Genomic DNA, 5,146 nt, shown 5'->3' with positions numbered 1-5,146 from the left:
CGGTGATTGGGGTCCTCTTCCCGACGGGAAGAGCGCCTCGCCGATCCGGTGATCCTCGATCGTTGAGCTCTTGTCTTTGTCATGCTGTCCCCTACCTGGCGCGCCAATCTGTTGCGGCCAATCGCCTCGTCGCCCGATCGCCGGGGAGCGTGCACCTGCAAAAACGAGAAGTCCGCACTAACCGGAGGCGGCTCCGGCGGGGACCCTCCGACGGTCAAGTCAGAGAGGTGACTGGGCAACAGTGAAATGAAGACAGAGAGCTCGATCGAGAGGGAGAAAGGGAGAGAGGAGCGAGCCTGTGGTTTCGAAGTCGAGAAGTGGGAGCCATCCCTCGCACTGTTGCCTTCCCGGTTTATATAGTGGAGCGCGGTATGGCGCCGTCATTAATGGCGCAGACAAGTGAGGAACTGTCAACTCATTGTAGACTGTCAGAGTCGCCGTGAAAGTGTCATGTCGCCGTGTGGCCGTCAAATCACCAGGTTGACAATGCCCTCAGCGGGACAATGCCCCTAGATAGCCGTGCCGTATGTCGCTGTCAAAGCTGACAAGGTCTGGCGGCTGTACGGCGATTGGAGGAGCCGACCGACCCTAAGTCGGTGGCCAGCTGAGTGGCGTCGGGCCCCTCCGTTGGTCGGCGAGTCTTTCGTGAGTCGGCCATCAGACCTCTGGGTTCAGACGGTCGGGAAAGGTGCGCCCGACATATCCTCAGTCGGTCGTGAGCCGATAATTAGCCGGTGATGGCATCCGTCAGTCGGTCGCTCCGACCGCCAATCGGTCGGTCCGACCGTCGGTCGGTCGGTCGGGCGTCAGTCGGTCGGTCGGGCCGTGGGTCGGTCTCCTTCCGACAGTCGGTCGGTCGGTCGGTGGGGTATTCCCCAACATGTTGTGATTGAAGAATTCCTGATGTTCATTCGTTGCAATGATACAGGGTATGTGATGCTTAGCCTGGGTTTGGAGTATGAGTAATTATATTTTTTTTATTCCTTTTATTTTTATTCTTTCCTTTTCCGATATCGGTGTTCCTGGACTCTTAGTTGGCATCAGCAGGGGAATGCCTATGCTTTATAGTCTAAACGTTTTACGGTACTACAACATTCAGTGATATTGGGTCATGATATCTAGCATAAGATGATGCAGCTTGAAACTCGAAAAAGACAAAAGAGAAAAAGAGTATTTTCTCTCTTAGTAGGCTGAAATGCATCATGATGCTTATTGTGTTAATATTTGACCATAGTCATTCATCTTGGTAGACTGAAATGCATCGTATTATGGATTGGACCATAACGATCCACATGGTGCTGGGCAGAAAAATTGGATTTCACACAGTAGAGACTAAGAAACATTCATAACAAATGATGGCTTATAATCTCAATTACACCATTACAAACTCTTGGAATATAATATTTTCTAACTATTTATTAGTTAAGGTCAGCAGTCGTGTCCGGTATGGCCATACTGTAGGATACCAGTAAGCTACTGGTAAAAATTAACCAACCTTGTAAGAAATGTTTGCATCTTTTCAAGTCATATTACATTATAGATGCAAGACTTTGAATCCTTCCTCATGCTTCCTATCCAATTTCTCTATGGACTTTATGGGACCACGAATTTATGCTCGAGTCCAACAAGAACTTCCCTGCATAACTAGGGATGTCATGACTCCGCCCACTGGCTTCATTTTTTGTTATGCTTGGTCATCTGGTTGGCCCATCCAAGATTTTGCACATCTTTTACTGAGATCAGGCCTGCTGACTTTATGTAGTTTTCCCTCAATGATGGAACACTTTGGTGGTGCTCAACAGCAGCACTAGCAGCAACACTGTTACCATTTAGCATTTTAGCTTGGCATTGCTTTGTAGGTATTTGTACAAGTAATGTATAGGATTATGCTAGACAAACTAATGGTTGTATTTTTTGCAACTCCTGAGTATCTGATCCCAGTTACCGAGAAGATGAAACCACCATGTGCTCTGAGGAGAACTCACTCCATTCAGTCGTAGGATGAGTGCTGAGACCATCCAGATACAATATAATTTATAGTGATCCTTTTTTTTTTTTTTTTGCCTTTACAGTTTTAAAAAGGGGACAGGGGCATATTTAACACTTGCTTTCTTCCACCAGAAATCTTTGCTGACTGTTTCAGAAGCATCCATGTGCATGTAGAAAGCTTATGGCAGTGCAAAAAAAATGATTAGAGAAGGTGGCGTTTGAGATAGGACTAGGGAAGGTGGCTGCCATTCGAAATTCTTCAGCAGGAAACGTGCGACAGCACAGATTAAAGCGACCATAATCTGTAATTTAGATAATGAGGGCCATAATGGGTTGACCTATATATTTTTCTCATTTATAAACTTTGCCGCACAACATTGCAAAACCCAGCTGGGCATCATTGCAGCATACTAGTTGTATATGTTTCTTTTTTTTGGGTCGGCTCCCTCTGATCTTTGTTGATGAGACAATTATGACCTGGACTATCTGGTTGGCACCATCGCAGTGTTTTACTTATATATGTAGTTTTCCCTTTATTTACGCTGATGAGTGACTTTTCATCTGAAATTTTTCCAGATTGGGTGAGGCGGGGTTATAGTTGCTGAAGCTGTCAGGTTATTGGGTCCCAGAAAACGTCGGATCCTGATGAACGCGATTCTAATGTCTGCATTGGATTTATGTAGGTCTCTGTGAGTCCAGCACCCGATCATGTTCATTCTTGCATGCCGAGATGTATATTGTTCTGCCTTGGGTTCGGTTCCAGGCCCACAAAGTTGAATGGACATTGGCTTTAGCGACCGACGGTTTTCTCATCAACCTAAATCGAGTTGTCGAATTCCCAGCATCTCGTTTCGAGACTGGCGCCGTATGCGCTGCATGGACCAAATTACAGAGAGATGCAAACAAAAACTCTATCACGCCTTGCTGGACAATTTCTTCGTCCTTTGCCTGGGAGACTACTCTCTGAATTCTTTGGAGTTAATAAACCAGTAATCGCTCGCTGATCAAGGTAATTACTTTAGAATTTGTTTAGATTAAATTAATTTCCACCACTAAAAGCTAATCACTTTAAACTTACGTCCCACTATCACAATTTACGATGCCCAACTTTGCCTTTTTCAGATTCCCTCTCGCTTTTTAACTGCTCGGTTTCCGGAGCCTTCTCTATCCCAACCCTCTTTGCTGTCAGATGCCAAAGACTGGCGACAGACGGGTTTTGCTCGTACAGAAAGCTTTCAACTTAACCCGGTCGGCTGGTTCACGAGAAAGAAGAGTAACTATAATTCAAACTTCGGAGGCCCATACTTCTCCCATTTCCACCACAATCCAGCAGCATGAGAGGAGGAGCTTTCCCCACTTCGTTCCTCTTAATTCTCTTGCTCCTACTCCTCGTCATGTGGCCCTCTCAAGCCATGAGTGCCACTGTCATGGACGGCCTCGCCGAGTGGAAAGGACCCGTTGTTCAAGTTGGAGACTCTTTTGGTGAGTGCACGACCGTCATTGTTGCGCAATGTGTGCCCCATTTTTCCTTATTTCTCTTCAACTAATTTCATAGCTCCTCTACTCTAGTGTTCAGGCACAAACACCACCTCCAGAATCTATACCTCTTCCACAATAGAAGGGCGTTCGATCTCTGCAGCTTCTCCCAAGCTACCCTCATCTACGATGGCAGCAAGTCCACCCATTTCACGGTACTCTCCTTCTGCTCTACCTTTCAAAACATAGAGTTCTTTCGATTTAATTGTCGCTAGCTCATTTTAATTACCTACTCGTGTCCTCTCTCTCGCACACGACGCACACAGTGGCATCCCGCCCGTCCCGGTTTTTACTACTTCTCCACTCGGAATAGCTCTGGAAGGAGATGTGAGGAGGGCGAGAAGCTCCTCGTGAGGGTGATAACCCTGACCCCTCCACCGGCTTCCCTCCAACAGTCTTCGCCCCGTTCCCCATTGCCCTGCCGCCCACCGCTGGCGGAGATTTGCCCTCCCACGGCTGGGCCATCGGCTCCCCGAGTTCTTCCCCCACGCCCGCGCCGGAGGCTGCTTCTCCTTCTTCTTCCGGCCCATTGTTGCCGAGGAACGGGCACGCCCCCTCGGACGCTCCAATGCCGCACTCCGGCGGTGGGATTCCTTTCATCAGCAGCAATCCGGCGGTTCCTCTTCCCAGCGACGAGACGGATTCGGCTACCATCCTCCCTTTGCCCTCCCCAGGGGATAGGAACCGGGTGCGTTACTTTTCCCCTCCCCGAAAAATGATTGAGCTGTAAAAAAAAAAAAAAAAAAAATGATGATTGAGAAAATGAGTAGCCCTTAACCTTTTGCTCTTTTTTATTCTTTCGTCATCTCTTTGTGTGTGTGTTTTATTTTATATTATTATTATTATTATTTTGTGCTTTAGGTGGCGGGGCAGGGGTCTACGCTCCGAGTTGGGACGTCCTGGCTAATGTTGGTGATGATGGCCTTCTTTGGGACTTGTGTGTAAACTACAGCCACCCAGACTACTCTGTACAAATACTAGAACCTTCCTGAGATGTTTGCAGCTGTTGCTCGCTTTTGTTCTAATTTTCAAGTTGAAGGTCTTCTTTAAGGAACCTATAACTTTTGATCCTAGTAGAATACGTCATACTCTTCATCACCATCGTGTGTATCAGCTGGGTGTCTTATTTTCGTATACGCATTGGTTCATCCAGGATGGTCCCAGTTCATAACTCATATAATTGTCAGAATATGTGGGACGTTTGGAATTTCCGCCACTCTAAATTTTGAAGAATTATTTCTTTAGTACCTTGGCTAATGTTGGCGTAGTGTCCTAATTGGTTGCAGCGATGCAATTAGGCCACCCTAACTTCTGAATGCACTGGTTCCTCTATCTACAAAGATAAAGCTAAGACCTTGATTCGAGACTAACTTGATCATTTATTAGGTGCTAGAAATCTTGTTCTAGAAACCTTGTTCCTTGAGCAGAACCTTTTTCTAGATTTTACCATTCAATAGTGAAGTTGGCATGAAACTTCCCTTTCATGGACATGCTTTTATTCTTACGGTTCAACCTCCCAGCCCACCCCTCTCCAAAACATATGAAGGGAAAGAGTTGAAGGGCCGCGCACTGGGAAATTTTGATGAGTTAAATCTCCAAGCTATTAATTGAACTTGACTTA

General features: G+C 46.5%; 1 pseudogene; it reads left to right on the top strand.

Annotated features, from left to right (window-relative positions):
- The first annotated feature begins 3,188 nt into the window (after positions 1–3,188).
- On the top strand, positions 3,189–4,692 carry LOC140854859 (uncharacterized; annotated as a pseudogene).
- Positions 4,693–5,146: the final 454 nt, after the last annotated feature.

This window comes from Elaeis guineensis, chromosome 1 (genome assembly GCF_000442705.2).
Source record: "Elaeis guineensis isolate ETL-2024a chromosome 1, EG11, whole genome shotgun sequence".
NCBI classification, from domain to species: domain Eukaryota; kingdom Viridiplantae; phylum Streptophyta; class Magnoliopsida; order Arecales; family Arecaceae; genus Elaeis; species Elaeis guineensis.
This window is presented reverse-complemented; position numbering and strand designations above follow the sequence as displayed.